Below are 20,348 nucleotides of genomic sequence, written 5' to 3' on the forward strand. Positions count from 1 at the left end.
ATGAGCTTGCATTGTATCTAATTTTGGCTGCTCTGACCTCAAACCTGGATAGAATTTCCCAGGAGAAATCTTGAGATTTGCCATCTCACTCAGAATAAATTAGCCAATAACCCCATCAGCCTGTAGATCAGAGTCGCTTAGTTTAAGTCCAGACCCTGCCACTGTACGATTGCGGCAAATCCCTGTGCATTCAGAGCCTCACTTTCCCCATCTGAACAATCAAGAGGTAAGTAATTTTGATATCTTAGAAAGCTAGAAGCTCCGTTATTTTATGGGGCAACAAACTCATTTGTATCCAGGATATTCAGACACCTCACACTAAACCAAAAGCCACGGAACATGGAGAGAACATAGGACACTCCTCATGCCCACAAAAGCAAACACCTATCCCATAGGAGAGTGGAGGAAGTAATGCAGGGAGCTGGTGACTATAATCTCCATGGGGGAGGTTTTGGAGTCTGACAATCCAGGGTTCAAATCCTGCCTCTACCCTGTAATTGAATGTGTGACTTTGAGTGAGTGACTCGACTCAACTGTACAAGTTTCAGTCTCCACATCTGTAAAGTGGTATCTCTAATGGCAAACTCACAGCATTGACCTGAAGATTAAAGAAGGGGTATGCATAAGGTACTTGGCACCACTCCAGACATGCCATGGGTGAGCAATAAATTTTACCCAAATTAATGTGAATTAACAGAAATATTACTATGCATTGGAAACCTCTGCTAAGACTGAATCTTGTTCACTTTCCTAGTGCCAGCACCTGGTGTAGGTCAGACACACAGAAGGTGCTCAGTAAACAAATAAATGTTAACTCTGATTAATTCATACTGATTAGAAACTCTGATTAGAAAATAGGTACAAATGAATAATTAAAAATAGGAAAAGGAATTGGTTGTTACTTTATAAACACAATTTGTTCAGGGAGAGTATTTTTCAAAATGCAAGGCAAAATGGTGATGAAAAGGTCACAGACTCTGAGAGGCGCTGAAAAAAACCAACCTCCCACATGGCTTGTGAGATCAGCAGAGGCAAGAGCCAAATGCATGAGTCATGCCCAGCAATTCTGAGGCAGGGACCAATCAGGGGTATGTGCTGTCCTCGTCACTGTCCGACTGAACTCTTCATTCATTGATCAAACAGTTCAAAAGGTCCTTTGAGGAACTCCCTGGTGCCCTTTGGCAGAAGAGTGGCCACAGAGCTGACACCATGAGCAGAAAATGTGAGAACCTATGCTGGAGAGAAAGTACTCCCAGTGGAAAATGAAAGGAGGTCAAGGCAGGAAAACCAGCAGGCCTGTTAACGATTCCATACAATGCCACAGAAGTGTTTTCCAAAAGCAGAGTCCCCACATAGCAACGGAAAATGCCAGCTTAATTTAGGCAGCTGCACAACACACACACACACACACACACACACACAAACGCGTGCATACACACATGCATGCATAAATATATGCACATACACCCCCATGCGCAAACTCCAAAAAGGGAGAAATGACTCTAAAATAGCAGAGTCCACTTTGAATCACAGTGAAACCGTTATGATCCATTTATGGTGATGAGTAAGGGGTTACGTACTGGCTCTCTGTAACTAGGTCAGGCACCAATTGGTAGTCAGCTCCACAGACCCAGGAAGATTTAATGAGGAGGAGACCAGACAAAGACAGAAGATGGAAATAGTGCCCCAAGCGCGTGTCCCCAGACACCACAATCTGGCGATGGGATCCAGTCCATGCTATTTCTCTCAAAGATAGACCGGAACAAACTTTTGGAAACTCCTGACATGCGGATCAACAGTCCAGGCCAAACCGTTGAGCCATGGCTCTGGCAGCAGCAACCAGGCTGGAATAAACACAAACCCCGAATCAAAGGAAGATCGTGACCCGAGCCGAAAGTACAGAAAGAGCAAAGGCGTACAGAGGCGGCAGCTGTTACAGCAGGGACAAGACATAAATAAAACGGCACTGCCAACCTCAAGCTTGTGTCCACAAAAGCCAATCCCCTTTGCTGGGATCTATGCGCCACGGTTCCTGTCCCTCGTCCGTGCTGGGCAGTAGTAACTGGCACCTGCATTCAGGCTGGCAGATGGAGAGGCCAGGCTTATTGATTCCAGTGCCTACTCACTCCACCATCACGAAGGTCACGGTATAGCAGCTGGCCGCCGAGGGACTTCCTTGAGAGGCAGATTCTAGCCTTGGCAATGCCATCGCCAGGAGGCACCTTCTCTCTTCAATCTCGGGACACCTCATGTGGGGAGACCAAGGGCCACAGGACCGTGAGAGGGCTCAGCCCAGCTTTGTTCTGGACAGATGGAGAGGCGGCTCCTGATCCCTGGCACTGCCAGCAGCCCTGTGAATGAGCCACTGTGGTAAGACACACACCCACTGCTAATGAGACCCACACAGATACAAGCAAGAAAGGCAAGCGCAGTGGTTGCTACAAAACAGGCAGAGAAGAAGCCAAGTCCGGCAGAGGCAGGATCACATCGTGCCCACCAGGCTCATGGTACCCCCAGCCCATGGCAGAGTCCCAATCCAAAAGGGAGGACCTCGAACTATTTGTCTTCCCTTGAACTAACAGCATCTTCTTGTCCAATTTTTTTTTTAATTGGCAGCCAAAATTTTATGGACATTTTTAAAAAGTAAGTGCCATGATCTATCTATTACTCTTATTGTTTTAGGTAGCATTTTTAACTTAAAAACCTAAAGGGGTAGATTTTTCAGAATGGAAACATACTTGGCAGTGAAATACTTGTATATTGAAGAAAAGGATGCATAAAATTGCTTTAGAACTTTAAATACAATTTAAATTTATTTCACACTATTGTATTGTATATTGTAAAGTAGTAAAGAGAGTGGGCTCTGGGCAAGTTGCCTGATCCAACCTGTTCCAGTCACTAGCCGGATAACCTTAAACCAACTACCCAACCTCTGCATACCTCCATCAACTCACTGCTAAAATGGAGATTAGAGCGTGCCTCCCATGTGGGGGTTCCTATAAAAATTAAATAAGTTAATTCAGGCAATGCACTTCGCACAGAGCAAGCGCTTAATAAAGGCTACCTACCTTGATCATTATCATCATCATTAGTGTGATCTATGTTGGCCATTTGAACTGACCTTGCAGAATAAATGCTTAGGTTACAATGCTACATTTTTTGTGTCTAACCATAGTTATTGAAAATCCAATAATACCTAAGTATGTGGACCAAAATGGAAACAACTCAATGTAATTTCACTTGCTGAAAATTCAGAATATTTAGAGAAAACAAGAAACCTAGACCCCATCAGCTTTCCCTGTCCTCTCCCCCAAAAATCCAGAAGGGAGAAGACTGCAATTGTCTAGTTCATTTTTATTTAATTAATTAATTACTTTATTTTTTTACTTGAGACAGAGTCTCCCTTTTCCACCCAGGCTGGAGTAAAATGGCATGATCTTGGTTCACTACAACCTTTGCCTCCGCATGTGATTCTCATGCCTCAGCCTCCCGAGTAGCTGGGATTACAGGTATGAGCCAACACATCCAGCTAACTTTTTATAATTTTAGTGGAGATGGGGTTACACCATGTTGGCCGGGCTGGTTTCAAACTCCTGGCCTCAAGTGATCCACCTGCCTTGGCCTCTCAAAGTGCTGGGATGTTACAGGTGTGAGCCACCACACTCGGCCTTCCATTTTAATATATTGCTTTTGTTGATTACTGCTTTTTTGGGTACCCTCTTAAATTTTGGACCCTGGGCCAGTGACTCACTCATCCCAAACTAGACCTAGCTCTGGGTGGGAGGTAAGTCCTCCTCTTTCTTCAGAGTGTGCTTCTGTCACTGTAATGTACAAGTCACTTGGGGACCTTATTAAAATGCAGACTCTGCTCCAGCAGGTCTGGGAAAAGGGATGAGGTCCAGGTCCTGCCTAACAAGTGCCCAGGTGATGGTGAGGCCACCACTGGTCCACAGACAGCACCAGGAGAAGCAAGGCCTTGGAGAAAGGAGATGCTTGGAGAATGGGGAGGGGAAGCAAACACCTGAGTTTCATTTGGTTGTCTTTTTGATGTCATGGTTGTTTTCAGACAACTTGGAAACTCTTTCATTATTAATGGCTGTTGTTAAAGCTGTGGCTAAGTCCTTGGACCCAGAGGCGGGGAACATTTGTTGTTTTGTTTTGTTCTAAATCAAACAAATAGAATAAAGCAAATACCTATTGACTCCTGGTGACTGCCCTTTGGGGAGTTCATTTAACTTTCATTCCCTTATTCTTTTGAATGGCTACAGAAGCAGGGCTAGAAATGCCACAGAGAACAGAGCTGTGCAAAAAATCCCAGACTCCAAAGGGGACACATTGCTGCTAAGAGTAACAAAACAGTGCCAGCTCAATATACCCAAATTAACTGTCTGTCACTGCCCTTCAGTAAAACTGCAGGAAATAGCAAGAGTTCAGAGTTTTGGATTTAAAAACTCAGGGTTCACACCCAGGCTCCATCATCTGGTAGCTGTGCAACCCCCCTGGCAAGTGGCTTCACTTCTCTGAACCTTAGTTTCTCTACATAGAATGTGATCCTAGTAGTGCCTGCCTTACAGGATTGTTGCTGTAAGATAATTCATATATATACACACACACACAATATGTGAACAATGGCATGACTGTTTCCAAAGTCCCAAGAAAGCACCCAAGAATTGGAACATTTATGACAAGTTCCTGTGGATGTACCCTTTTGTGTAATTTTCCCTATTTCCAAGCCCATATCTTCCCCCAGAATATGTGTGTGTGCACAGAGGGAGACAAACAGACAGACAGAGGTAGAGAAGAGGAGAGGAGAGAGAAGAATAATAAATAAAAACAACTTAACTGAAAGAAAAAGAGTTTGGGTAGTGATAAAGACCCACATTCAAAATAGTATTTTCCTCTTTAACTTCTTCCTAATTATTATACAGAACAGTGCAAACATTGTAAAACAAATATTAAATCATCTTACATCCTTAGGTGGAAGAAATGGTTAATATTCTCTATTAAAGTGTATATACTTGGAAATTACCAAACACACAGGCACACACATGCACACACACACGTGCACACACACACACACGAGTTCCTCCTCCTCTCTCAAATCTTACACTCTCTAGAACATGGCACTGTGTCCTACACATAGTACACCCTGGCAAACATAAGCAGGCTGAATTCATGGAAGGAAAGGCTTGCATGGCTGGTAGTCTGCTCATCAGTCCACCATTTGGGGGTGTGCACTGCCAGCCTGGTCTGTCAGCTAGACTGGGATAGGGAAAAATGGGGGTAAAGTAGGCCTGAAAGGAATGGCTCTCAGTCATGCCTTTAATTGTCACCATGCTGGGGGACAGAATGTCAGACAAGCTTTCTTGTCTCTGAAAGAAACAGAGTCACTCAGGCAGAGGATTAGAGGACTCTGCATGTGGCGGTGGCCTTTCAGAAAATACTGTCCTAAAGCCCGTTTCCCTGTCTCCATGTGGGATGAGGGGGCTCTCTTCATCAAATCCTACTTACGGGACCATCTGTGTCCCTGACCATGTAAATAGGCCTCTTGACTCTCACTCAAGCATTGTTGCAAATTGTCCTCTTCTCCACACTAATGCTCAAGGCTGTGGGACATTGCAAAGAACCCTTCTTCCATTAGGGATTTCTCTGTCTAAGCAGGATTTATGATGATCCTTTGGCAAGGATCTTTGAATCACTGGCATTCACAGGACAGCCAAAGCGTATTTCAGGAGACTCTATCGCTAACAAGCAACACAGCCCTGAAGATGTATCTCCTCTGATGAAGCAGGCAAATCCTAATGCTCCCAGGATGCCACCCCCAGACAATGTGCTATTGCACAGCCAGTGTAGACAATGTGGTATTGGATACACCAACTCTCTCCCAAATAGCTGTGTGACCCCAGGGAAGTTGTTGAACCTCTCTGACCAAGTTGTCTCATCCATAACATATAAATGATTGTGTTTTCTTCTTAGGGCTGTCGTCAAGATTAAGATGTTGAATGGAATCAAATGCCTGATACACCTTACACCTGATTTATTGGCAGAGTCTAATACACAGTACCTATTCTTTTTGATAGAGGATCTGGTGAGCATGTGTAGGAAGAAGGCAGCATTCACTGACTACCTAGAGCTCTGCCTCTGGGAGGGGCTGTGAGCTGCAGTCCCAATAGAATGAGATGAGTGCACCTGTGCCTTGAGAGTTTGCCAACAAGCCAGCTCCCTTGAGGTGCAGTAATTGTGTTTCAGCAAGAGGATCCCAAATCCTGCCTCACCACTCTGGCACTTGTTAAACTCAAATTTCATTTGTATCTATTCTAGTCAATTTTCTTTGATTTATCTCCCACAAACTCCTCTTTCAATTCCTGCATCTAAGCTTGAAAGGCATAACTGCCTTTGCTTCTTTGGTTGTTCTTTTCTTTTACAGGGTGATGCTGACAAACCAAATAAGAAAAAAAATAAATAAAAAACCTCCCTCCCTCAGGCTCACTGAGCTGCTCTTCCACCAGCAGCATCCATCAATAACCTCATAGATGTCTCATGGCCTGAAGAAAAGGAGACTGGGTGGAGAAAAAGGTGGAAAGAAGTGTGGGCTCCCTTTGATCCAGCCCATCCTGGAAGCACGTGGTATTTTTTTCAATACTTTAAGTCCTGGGATACACGTGCACAACATGCAGGTTTCTTACATCGGTATACACGTGCCATGGTGGTTTGCTGCACCCATCAACCTGTCATCTACACTAGGTGTTTCTCCTAATCCTATCCCTCCCCTAGCCCCCCACTCCCCCGACAAACCCCAGTGTGTGATATTCCCTGTGTCCATGTGTCCTCATTGTTCAACTCCCACTTAAGAGTGAGAACATGCGGTGCTTGGTTTTCTGTTCCTGTGTTAATTTGCTGAGAATGATGGTTTCCAGCTTAATCCATGTCCCTGCAAAGGACAAGAACTTATCCTTTTTTATGGCTGCCTAGTATTCCATGGTGTATATGTGCCACATTTTGTTAGCACATGGTATTTCTAATCTGAGACACCAAAGCAGGGAGCTTTGATCAATCCCATTTTTCTCAGGGGCAACTGAGGCCCAAGAGAGTTTACAGGTAACTTCCTAAAACCCATCGAGGGCGTATCAGGAGTATAAAAGACACCCAGAATGGCCTGACTGGGCATCCCATACACTTTCCACTGCATACACTTTCCACTGCATCTTGTTATTTTCAAGAGAAAAAAAGAAAAATCCTATTGGCTTTCAGTGCTTTTGCAAAGGTCACAAAATAGTAAAGATACCTGCATGTGTAACTTCTGGCTCTGTCATGCTAACATATGAACACCAGAAAATCACTTGATCTCTCTAGATGTTAGTTTCCTTATTGGAGAAAATAAAATGAGTATAAGCATCTTTACTGATGATTACATGTGGATAAAATGAGATAATAGTGCACTGAGCTTGGCATGATGTAGAAGCTCCTCAATTGTGTGTAGCTTCCTTTCACAGCTGCATAAAAACAAATCTTATTGTGAGACACATGTGCAGAAGAGTGAAGTTGTGATATAAAGAGAATAACTAATAGCCATGGACATGACTGTACTGCATAGTCTAACTAAATGTGAACTCAAATGCAAAAACGCAATGGCAACTGAGAAAAGAGAAAGAAGTTAACAAGTGCTGCATCACATCTCGCCTACGCAGTATCTTACCATGTTCCCTGTAGTCAAGACAGTGAAAAGGTGAACTATAGGTACCTTATAAGGAAACATACAGGTTTTACAATCAACACAATATGCTTCACAAGGGAAATCCTTTTAAATTAAATATTAGGTCATTACACAGCTATAGGACTCAGAAGTATCAAGTTTTGCAAATATTTGGTGGAACATATAAAACAGATTAAACATCCTATATTTTGCTATTCTGTTCATCTCTAAGACTTTGCTGCATCTTACGTTTTCACATCAAATATAAAGAAGACTCTTCTCAAATATTTTCCCTTCAATTAACGTCAGCCAAAAATGCATTTGTGGGCTCTCTGTGTCTTAACACCAGCATTGACTTCATTCACAGATGTGGAAATACAGAGACGGTTAAGTGTTTCTGAAGAAGAGGCTGGCAATTAGGTTGATCCTCTGATTTGTGAACTATGATCACTTGCTCTAGCAATCCTTACCCTCCCCCACTATGCCAAGGTGAACTACCACTGAAAGCAAATAATCGCATCCTCTGTTAATTCTGCAGGAAATTTCTTTCATATATTTCGACAATATGGAAAAGTCAAAGAAACCTCCCTGACACTGAGAGTGAAATTTCAAGAGCTCAATCTGTGATGGTGTCTGGCTATAAGACTTTACAGTATTTTGCCCTCACGCTGCTATTTCCATGTGTAGAAAAACAGTTTACAAATCCCTGCTAGTGAATGAATGTGACTGTGTTTACTGAGCTCAAACGTTCTGCCTTTTGCTTGTGACATGTGATACATTCGTGCTTCTGGTGGCATCAGGCATATGTGATATCTCCGTAGTGACAGGAAAGCTTTAGAATTAGCATCAGCGAAGACACTAATTCATATTACACCATTCCCCCAATAGGAGTATAGAGAGCCCCCAAAGAAAACCACGGTTTCCCCCATTAAAGATATTATTGAATACAATCCCCATCACACTGCAAGAAGCTGATATTTTTTCCAGAACTTTCCAGAAACTTCATAGGACAGTGTAACCCATCTAAAAATATAAAGAATTCTACTCTAATAGACATTTTTTGATCAATAAGTCATCAAGCATTTATCAGGTGCTGTTTTCTGCTGAATGAGGCACTAGACAGGTAAGCAGTAGAGATTCCTGTGGGAGGCTCCTGGAATCTGGAACCCAGACGGACTCCAGATTCTCATTTCACAGGGGAGAAAACTGAGGGAACCATGTGCAACTAATGCCATTTGGGGAATTTGGCAGAAGCTCAACCAGAACCTGGGGCTGGTGACTGCCTGGCTGTAAGCAATGTATAATCCAGCTGTTTTCGTCTCCAAGTTTAACAATAATTTAAAAATAAACACCAACTTGGATGTGAAAAATGAAATTACCCCAGCCTAATATGCCTGTGTTGATTCCGAAACTAAAAGTGGCCTGAGTCATTAGCAAGGTCCACCTCATGAATTTTGACAAAGCCTTTCATATGCAAGGCATTGCAAAACCCATTCAGGAAGAAACTATTAATGAGCATGTCCTATGAACCAGGTGTGAGGGACACAATGGCATATACAACAGAGCTCCTCTCTGCACAAAGTTTGCAATCTAAGTAGTGACTACTAGTAGACAGATGGGACGGAACACTTGCTACAGGGTGGCTGACCAAGAAAACCTCTATGACAGATCTATTTAAGGGCAGAAAGCCTTGAAGCACAAAAAGGAGTTGAGGGGAAATATTATTTTTAAATGCATTTTTTTCTATCATGGTTTGCTTTGCATTTTATTGTGAAAAAATTAATGTTTTTTCTCAAGATGTTTTCTTAAAAGTATTTGTACACACATTTGAATGTATGCTTTTACTTTGATTCTTGCAGCAAAATTTACCTTACACTATTGTGTATGCATGTGCATGTGTATGTGTGTGTGTGTTTGTGCGTGTGTGCGTTCCAATCAGCATTCTGCTGTGTCTCCGATTCTCTAGGATTAGGTTTTAATGCTCAAATTCTTTAGCATGGCCTGAGAATGAAAAGCTTCTCACAGCCTTGTTCCTCTCTACCTTTCTTGATTCAGTTGACCCCTCTGGACTGCCTGCAGAGTGTGTGCCCCAGTCACACCAGATCAATTTTACCCCTTGAACATGCCAGGTATGTTCATGCTTCTGTCATATACATAACCTATGCTCTTGAAAACACCTTGCTTTCTTGTCTAACTGAGCAAATTATGCCTTCGTCCTTAAAAATTCATCTCTTTTCTCTAGCTTTCTCTGACTGTTTCATCAAGTGAAATCAATTGATCAATCCCCTGGAAACATCTCTTTTCTTTGCACAGTTCTCAGCTCAAATTGCATTATGATTCTCCATATAATTTTTAAGTTTTACTTCTTGATTTTTTTTCTAATTATCAGATAATGCAGACTTAGTGTCAAAATTTTAGAAAATAAAATGTATAAATGAGAAAATAAGCATTTCCTTAAACTATTTTTTTTTCTATTTTTAAATGCAATTGAGATTTTTCTTCTTCTGTCGTACCTGACTTAATATAAACCCTGAGCATTTTCATGCATTTCCACTGAGAAGTCTCTGGGAGCTCTGCCTCTAATAGCTGCATAATTGCTTGTCCGATGTACAGTAAACTAAACAACCATTCAACCCCTACTACTGGGCTACTCGGTAGTTTTAACATTTTCCTATTATAAGTACAAATGCAAAAAAAAAAAAAACTGTGCATTAATCTCTGTCTTCATTCATGCTTATTCCTTTAGAATGGGTGCTTCGAAGTGAAACCACTGGGTCAAAAGAGGTAAGACTTTTAAACCTCTATGTACATATTTCAGAGTATTTTCTGGAAGAGATGTTTTAATTAACAAACACACCAGTATTATTTTTTAAATGCTCATTATAATCCCCCATCCCATCACAATAACAATAACAAAATTTTTGAAGGGATAAATGCATTGCTTCAATATCTTTCTTTGTTTAGTAACAAGTTGAATTCTTCATGTGAGCACGTGTACATGTATGTGTATGTGCGTATAGTCATGCATACAATTTTGGTTAATTGTATTGTTAGCTGCTTCCCCTCTTTCTATGGGAGTAATGGTATTTCTAATTCATTTTCAAGAGCTCTGTATTCAAGTATTAAAATACCTCTTCCTTTGTTTTGAGTTTTCGCAGATTTGTTCTTAGTAATCATTTTGCTCATGATATTTTTGAGTTGGTAGTTTAATTTGTCCATTCTTTTCCCTGCTATTACTTCCCTTTATGGTTGTTTCCTCACATGCTTAGATTATTGATGCATCATGATCTTCATTAAGAAAGGTTTCTTTCTTTATTCATCTTTGTATCTCTAGCATATTTATGCAATGGTAGTGCCTGGAATATAATCATCATTCAATAAATCCTTACCAAATTGAGTTGTATTTTATTGTACCATACCAGTAAAAGCTATCTCTCAAATCATTTGCTTTCATGTATCAAAATTCAATTTTAATAATTTATATATGTTGAATATACAATAATGGTTAATACTATATGCATCTGTCTGTCTAAATTCTGTACCTCAGTATTTCTCTTAAATACCTAAATCGATCCATCAGATTACATGTTCTGAATATTGGTATGAAATAGACAAACATATTCCACAGATGAGCCATTAAGTGCAATGGCAATCAAACAATGCCCCACACAGGGAAGGTAAAGAGCATCTACCGGGCTGGGCACGGTGGCTCACACCTGTAATCCCAGCACTTTGGGAGGCCAAGGCAGGCGGATCACGAGGTCAGGAGATCGAGACCATCCTGGCTAACACGGCGAAACTCTGTCTCTACCAAAAATACAAAACAATTAGCCGGGCATGGTGGCGGGCGCCTGTAGTCCCAGCTACTCAGGAGGCTGAGGCAGGAGAATGGCGTGAACCCAGGAGGCGGAGCTTGCAGTAGTGAGCCGAGATCTCGCCACTGCACTCCAGCCTGGTGACAGAACGAGACTCTGTCTCAAAAAAAAAAAAAAAAAGCATCTACCACGTAATACAGCCCTATCAAAATGGGGGTCTACTTTGGCTGTCTATCAAATATAATGTTATCTGTCAGGATCAATGAGAGAACACCCTCAAGAGAACCTGAGTTTTGTTTTTGTTTTGTTTTATCTTCCAAACCATAAAGTGATCACATTACTCAAAAACTTTCATTCTGAATACATTCTAAAATAAAATGTATCAATTTCAAACAGCTATATTGTATCTATAATGTGTCCTGAATTAATTTTTGTTGCAAACATAGATGTGATTTGTAGTGTGAACACAGAATGAATTCAAGAAAATGTTATGCAAAGTCACATCACATGTCCTTGGGGGAGGGGAAGCAGAGGGGAGAGAAGGTGCTGAGGACTGAGTCCTCCAGACACTGCACAGGGCCACTGCTTCCCCAGTGCTGCGGCTTCCCTTTCCAGGAGCTGCCTAACACTAACAGGCTCTCATCTTCCCATCTGAATGAATTCCTCCCCAGAGGCCATGGACAGGAGATTCCCAACCCCTGGAGTAAACCACAAACTGCTTGCCCACCTACATTCTTTTCCAGGAAAGTCTGGCTCCCTGGGTTGAGGGAGTTTAAATTCCTGCCAGTAGCACCCTGACACCTAGCCAGGTCAGGGCTCAGCTGAGCTTGGTCTCCCCGGGTGTCAAATAGAAAGCTCACACTTTAACAGGTAATAGCAGAGGACAGAGGAAAAGGCTGGGATCCAGCCCTTGCCAGGACACTGTGCTCACCATTGGACTGGGTGGCCCAGTGAGCCCCTCACCATAGGAGGGTGAACAGCTGGTTAGAAACAAGTGCCAGGTAGCATCTGAGCATACGTGAGGCTTATACAAACCACACTGCCAACCGGTAGCAGAAGTCAGACTGGGCACCTGGTATTCCTCTTCCCTCAGAAGTCCACACTGAAGTCAGGGCTATCTCTGACCGGTCATTGTAGCCTCGACCCACATGTAAAATGTAAGCTCCAGATTCAACTGACTTCCCAGAAAAAAAGGACAGTCTGGGAGGAAATAATTATTTGCTAATAAACTCCTAGTATCATCTTCTTATTGTCTATTAATTTAGTCATTCATTCATTTATTCAGGGTGTAACACCCAATTAAAGGCAGGATATATATCCTGAATTTTGCCATCAGTAAGGTCTGAGTTTAAGTGCAGACTCAACCCACATCAGCTTGGAAATTTAGGAAAAGATATTTAACTTTGGTAAGCCTCATTTTCTTTACCTATTTTGATGTTGCTTTTAACAGCCCAAACCATTACCTTCCCGGTAGGACCATTACCTGTTTCAAAGGCATCATTTGCCTATGACATTGATGCTTTACCTGTAATAGGCTGTGGGCACTGCAGGCGGATCACAGGAGAAGGCACACAAGGGTTTTATGTAGTAGGACTTGGCACATGGTGAGTGGGTAAATAGAAGCTACTCTTACAATAGGAAAGAATACCTTAAGTGTATATTGAGTAGGAATCCCACGAACACTGTTTCCAAATGACTTGACCCTTAGAAGTAACTCTGAGAGAAATGATTTTTTTCTATTTTGACAATGAACACACTGAAACACAGAAAGTTTGAGTGCCTCACTTGAATTAGTCACTAGCTCCTTTTCAGATTTGGAATCTGGATCCAGGTTTGTCTCCCTGCAAAGCCTGCACTCTTCCCCAGGTATCAGGCTGCCTGGTTCCAATCTATGCAGTGGGGATGCAAAGAAGAGTGAGACAGCCTTGCTTTACTCACTGACTAGTGGGAAAGAAGGACGTGAGAGCACATTATTATGCCTGGCATGGTAAGTGGCATTGAGCCAGGACAGCATAGGAGTGATTGACTCCAGGCAGAGATGGGCCAGGAGGGCCACACTAGTCCTGTCTCATTTGATAACCTGCTTCTTCAAAGCTGAGAAGAGTGTGTCCAAATAGCAAAAATGGGGAAGACTGGCTAGTAGGTAAAAGATAGCCCTGAAAAAAAATGGGCCAACTTGCATGGGACCTTTCCCATTCTAGCCATCCTGGCAAACAAATCATTGCTGAGGCAAGACATATCTTGACACAAATATTCTGACAAATCAATGACCAAGGGATGACAGAACTGGAATGTCAGTACTTTGCAACTCCCTTATAAAGGATCTAAGCATCAGACATCGGGGTGGCTGACATCACAAGAGAAATTACCAACATTAGGTGCCTCCAGAGGTAAGTCCCCATGCCACCTAGGAAGTAGTCTTAGCAATAAATAAAATAAATTTAAAAATTGAATCTGAATCAGACTAAGACTCATCCAAGATGCAATTTTCAGAAAATTAACAGGACAGAGGGAAAACACAGCAGAGCTCTTCAATCAGAGCAATTTTATTTTCCAGGAGACATTTGGTAAGTTCTGGAGAGGATTTCCCTTGTCACGACTGAAGAGGAGGTGCTACTGGCATCTGATGAGTAGATACCAGGGATGCCACTAAACATCCTACAATGTACACGACAGTCCCCCACAGTCAAGAATTGTCCTGCTCAAAATGCCAGTAAGTGCTGAAGCTGAGAAACCTTGTATTATGAAATAAATTATTTCATTTCTTCAATGACATAGGATGATAGGATAATTTACAGATGAAAATAAACTTAAAAGGTCTAAGGCCAGGTGTGATGGCTCACGTCTCTAATCCCAGCACTTTGGGAGGCCAAGGTGGGAGGATTGCTTGAGCCCAGGAGTTGGAGACCTGCCTGGGCAAATATTAGTTGCACATGGGGGTATATGCCTGTAGTCCTAGCTACTTGGGAGGCTGAGGTGGGAGGACTGCTTGAGCCCAGGAGGTGGAGGTTGCAGTGAGCCAAAATTGAAGCATTGCACTTCAGCCTGGGTGACAGAGCAAGAGTCTGTCAAAAAGAAAAGAAGAAGAAGAAGCCTATCTAAAGATTAAAAATGTTTTAAATGGCAAAATTAAGCTATAGTGTTTCGGAATGCACACACATTAACAACAAGGAGGGAATCATGTAAGTGAGAATAGTAGTCATCTTTGTGCAGAGTGATGGCCTTGGGGAGGCATCCTGAGTATCTGACGAGGTTTTAGATCCTCACAAAGGTGGCTTAAAAGTATTTACCTTGCAATAATGCATTCAGCTACACAAGTGCTTTACATGTGTTTTTGTATAATATCTTAAAAGAACATAATTTAAAATATTAATCACAAAATAAAAAGCCTTCTCTTCCCACTTTGGCTAGGAGTTAATTAGCTTCTAGCTACTGAATTCACAAAAATATATTGCTGATTCAACCTAATGCATAATTTCTTTTTCTGTCCTATCCACAGGTGCTTAAAAATTATTATTATTTTTATTTTTATTTTTTGAGATGGAGCTTCACTCTTGTTGTCCAGGCTGGAGTTCAGTGGCACCACCTCAACTCATAGCAACCTCCACCTCCCAGGTTCAAGCAATTTTCTTGCCTCAGCCTCCCAAGTAGCTGGTATTACAGGCACCCGCCACCATGCCTGGCTAATTTTTTGTATTTTTAGTAGAGACAGGGTTTCGCCACATTGGGCAGGGTGGTCTCAAACTCCTGACCTCAGGTTATCTGTCTGCCTTGGCCTCCCAAAGTGCTGGGATTACAGGCATGAGCCAAGGCGCCTGGCCTTAAAAAATTATTTCTAACTTTTCTTGACCCTGCTGCTTATTGCTAGAGATTACCAGCCAAAGCTGCATAGTGGTAAAAGCATGATAGAAAAGTAATTAAGAACAGGATCCCTGAGTCAGATAACCTGGGTTGCTGCCCCATTCCACCTTAGTCAACTCATTCCATCTCCACAAGCTTGAGGTTCCTCCTCCGTAAAACGAAATCAGTAATTATACTTACCTCGTGGAATCACTGGGAATATTAGCCAAATAATGTATATAACTGAACTCTGAAAAGCACCCCTTTTGTAAAACGCAGCTATTGATGAATTACTCACACATCTATTCATCAAGTACTTAACATGTGCCAAAACTAGTCCTAGAGGCCGGAGATGTAGGTAGATTGATTAGTCTGAATTCTTTCATCTTTCATAGGATAGACTGTAGATTCTATTGCTACAGAGATCCACTCGGTTCTGCTTTTTACTGAAACTCGGTACTTTTAGACACTATAATTAAATTTAAAATGAGGGAACTAAGAGTGAGGAAACTGCAATTAATATGTGTGGTTACGTGCCTTATAACATTCTTTGGGCATTTTCTTATTACCAGATCCTCAGCAAAGCACTTTCATTCATTGCCTCATGTAATGCTCAAAATTGCCATGTGAAAGGAAGGTACTATCCTCATACTCTTTTTCAGGTATGAAAAGTAATTCTCCCAGCTTTTCAAAAAGCTTCACAGCTGGTAAATGTCAAAACCAAGATTCAACTCAACTAGCTTTAACTTAGAAGTCTGTTATCTAATTTAAAACCTGATGGGTCTTGTTGTGCTATTTTGATGCTGCTTTTAAGAGTCCAGACCATTACCTTCCTGGTAGAACCATTCCCTGTTTCAAAGGCATCATTTACCAATGGCATTGATTCAAAAATATCTTCTGGAGCTTTCAGTCCTTGATATTCTCTAAAAGAAATCGGGATCTGAAGCTAACAACTGTCTAGCCCTTTACAGAAATTGGTAACGTAGATAATTTAAATACATAGTGGCATGCAGCTAGTACCAGGATGCTCTAAAACCATGCACTAGGTATACCAATGGTTCTCAAACTTTATAGATCATCAGAGTCACTTGCATGGCTCTTTATAGCCACCTCAAGGGTTCCTGATTCAGAAAGTGTGAGGATGAGCTGAAGAAAATGGCATTCTTAACATATCCTCAGATGATAATGAAACTGCTGGCCCAGGAAGCACACTGTGAAAGCTACATCTAGATCCACCTCTGTTGCCTCTGTGATGTTAGAATGTTTATTCACCCCTTGTGAGTATGAAGCTACCTTCCTGTAAAGAAAGCTGTTATGATGTACAGAATGAGATAGCATGCGTGAAAGCTCTCCGAAAACAGAAAACAGTTAATCTGGCACTTCTCAAGCTTTAGGTAGCTTCACAGTCACCTGGAAGCTGGCTACAAATGCAGTGTCTCAGAGTTCACCCAGTTACAGAAGGCCAGGGTTAGGGCTCTAGAAACTTCCTTTGAAATGAGTTTCCCAGGTAATGTTGAAGCAGATGGTCTGAAGACTACCTTTTATAAAACCCTCATAAAACAAACACAAGTCCCAGAGCACAAAAGGCAATAGGTCCCACAGCCCTCACTCTGAAGGCCAGGGTATGGTCTAGAGACTGGACATTATACGAAATTATAGACTCTTAGATATTCCAGAACAGACAGTAAAAGAAAGCGTATTTTAAAATTGCTTTCATGGAAACATCTAAGTCAAATATTCGACTTTAGGGCCTTCAGAGTGAATTTTAAATGAGAAAAAAAAAGTGATATCATTTGAGACGAAAGAAAGCCCTAGGCCAGCATGCCCTAGAATCTTTCGATATAGAGCAGACTTCGGAGTTAGGTGTGAATTGGAAATGTCCCAGATGATAGGTAGTAGGTAATCAGAACTATTATATTTTGCACCTGACACAGGTATTGCTTCCTCCAACAATGACAGCAGCAGAGCCTGAGCAATTTCAACATCTTAATCCCTTTCCCTTTCTTTCTGAATCCAGGGAATTTAGTCTAATTCTTCATGCCTTCCCTTAGAAATTATGAAGTGTCAGCTACCACAGAGAATATGCAAGTGGCTCAGTATAAGAAATGTTTGCTGCAATTCAGGGGACTATGTAATTGAGTTAATTTGTAGGAAACATGTTTACTTCCTGGACTGGAACTGAGAGTCTGACCATGGGAAGGTATCAAGCAGTAAGTACTAGGTGGACTCTAATGCAAATCATACATCACATGCTGCTGCAGGGAGCAAATTCCTTGCTCTTAATATTTTTCTCAGAGTTGATAAAAATAATGGAAATTAAAAACCCTACTGTTGGATAAATGTGGAGAAGGAGATTTATGTAAATCAACTGCATTAGGTAAATTGTTTGCAACACAAGCTGCTCAGAATGATATTCTCTGGGCTGATCAACAATTACTATGACTGAGAAAATGAAATGTTAATGAATTTTATCAAAGCTATTAACTTGGGTCCTCTTGACCAGGTAAGAGCTATTATCAAACCGTAGTTGAATCTACAAAAAAGTGGGCCACATGTGTGCTCATCCTGTGACACAGGCACATTTAATACAACATGCCCGTATAGCAGGACTCCTCACTTTGACCTTTATTGTTGTCTTTTTCCTTCTTTTTAACAGGAATTAATCATCATGGAAGAATATCGTGGAAATGTAGAGGTGCAAAATAAATTAAATAAAGTTGGCAAAATAAATATACAAATGACTGGTGATATGATCTGAATGTTGATATCTCCTCAAAATTTATTTATGTTGAAACCTAATACCCAGTATGATGGTATTAAGAGATGGAGTTTTAGGGAAGTGGTTAAGTCATGAGGGCTCCAAGCTCGCGAATGGCATCAGTGTCCTTACAAATGAGGCTTGAGGGAGCTCCCTTGCCCCTTCAGCCATATGAAGACACAGAAGGTGCCGTCTATTAGGAACGGGCCCTCACCAGACACCAAATCAGCTGGCACCTTGATCTTGAAGTTCCTATCCTCCAGAACTGTCAATAATACATTTTCTGTTGTTTATAAATTTCCCACTCTAAGGTATTTTTTTAATAGCAGTCCAAAGGAAATAAGACAACTGAATAATGAATGGATAATCCTGTCACCCAATGATAACTCATTTTAGTTGTCATGCTAAAATGCTCACTACCTTCTAATAATTTTAACCATGCTTATTGTTTTTAAAATATAGATTGTGATTTACATACAATTTTCATCATGCATCTGTGATAAATACTATACCACAAGTAATTTTCTACATTATTAAAAATATATTCATTATTAAAAATATCTTAAACTTTTAAGTTGTATGAATGAACTGTTACTATTCAAAGAGTTCCTCTAAGGGGTAATCATTTAGCATGTTTTCACTTTTGCCTCCTATAAATAAAAATGCGTTGAGCATTTTTTAACAGCTGTATTAAGGTAAAATTTACGTACTGTAGAAATCACCTGGATGAACATATTTTTATGAGCTTCTATCTTGTGTGTTTCAGTGTTTCCTAAGGCTAGATATCAGAAATTAACCAAGTAAGACAAAGTGCCTGATACACGTTTAGGTTCAAAACAAACTTTGCCAAATGCCCTCTACCATGGATTTATACTTTCATCAGCAGAGTATTAGAGTGCTCATCTCATTCCACCCAGGTCAGAATGAATAGTATTATTATTCAAGATGCTTTCACTTTTAGGGAAAAAGGCAAGACATCAACATATGTGTTCAAAGAAATGGAAAGTGCATTTGGGAATATTGTTTTTCACTTTCAATGCACTTTGAGTGTTTTTGTCATTTTCTTCCTTCTTGTTTAGTTCAGGTCATCTTCTTGTCATCTTCTTGTTTAGTTGGGGTAATATGCTATTCAAATATATTGCCCTTATTGAATCTGTTACAATATCCAAGGTAGAAAGTGGCAATATGAGTAACTTTCCTGCAACTCAAACAGCAGCCTCACCTAAACCAAGAAACCTCCAACTCTGGGTTCCTAGTCATGAACTACATTACCCTCGGCAAGGATTTAAACTTCTCTGAGCATTATTTTTCTCATAGCAAAAAGGAAAAAGAAATAGAAGATGATCAAGTTCTAGGCCCTTACTCAGCCATACCAAAAAATTTAATAACATTCTATATTTGAATAATAGAAAACGATTTTTAAAATACTATTCTACCCTCTAATTCAAATCACCCTTGTGAAAACTTGCTCTTAAAACTATCAAAGAATGGTAAAATAACTGATTATGTGTGACTTACTCTCATGACTTATCCCATTCTTCTAAGTCTTGCTGTGCTTAAAAAAAAAAATAAAGGATGTGTAACTGTGAGTTATCAGCACTTTATATAACTTTTGATTCAAGTAACAAATAGCATTCCAGTTCTATGTATTAATTATGCCACTAAATTGCAAAGGAAAGAAGCCAATTCTAATGAATTGTAACCATAGTTTCTTTTGCGTGTTACATATTAGAAGTGGGTAGCACTTTAAATTACCATACACAAAACAGCATATAATTAATTCTGAATAAAAGATAATGTATTCTTGCTAAATACGAGTTATTTTAAAATCTCTTAATGAAGAACTAAGCATATGCTGTGTTGCACTGTGAAAATGTTTAGCATATGCCATTAGAGCCAACATTTTGCATTTATTATTGTATTTATTTTCAATAATAATATATTATTTAAGTGAACATACAAAAAATTTAATCACTAACATTCCGAATGTGGAAAATATATGCAAATTACAGGAAACTTTTTGGCTCCCCCTAAGTTGTCACTAAATAACTTTTTGATGACATGGTGTGACTGCAATTTGCAATAAAATGAGAAAAATGGAAAAGATTGTTACTTTTAAGTGGCAGAACATATGCACAATGCATTTTAAAATTCAGATATGGAGATAAACATTTCTATTCTGAAAACTGACATGTTCTAAGTTTTCGCTTAATAGCAAAGCTGAAATCTAGACCTTAAGTGT

The 20,348-nt window shown here is 40.6% G+C and overlaps 1 protein-coding gene across 2 annotated transcripts in view; it reads right to left on the minus strand.

Moving 5' to 3' along the window:
• Window positions 1-20,348, minus strand: part of CDH11 (cadherin 11) — a 179,135-nt gene that overhangs the window by 126,569 nt on the left and 32,218 nt on the right. The window contains exon 1 of one of the 2 annotated variants that reach the window (XM_032157538.2): window positions 1,975-2,637. The exons of the other annotated variant lie outside the window; for it this stretch is intronic. The gene's annotated coding sequence lies outside the window, so the exon portion shown is untranslated. Of the gene's footprint in view, window positions 1-1,974; window positions 2,638-20,348 lie in introns of those variants that run through there. 2 annotated transcript variants of the gene reach the window in all.

This window comes from Hylobates moloch, unplaced genomic scaffold (genome assembly GCF_009828535.3).
Source record: "Hylobates moloch isolate HMO894 unplaced genomic scaffold, HMol_V3 SCAFFOLD_6, whole genome shotgun sequence".
NCBI classification, from domain to species: Eukaryota; Metazoa; Chordata; class Mammalia; order Primates; family Hylobatidae; genus Hylobates; species Hylobates moloch.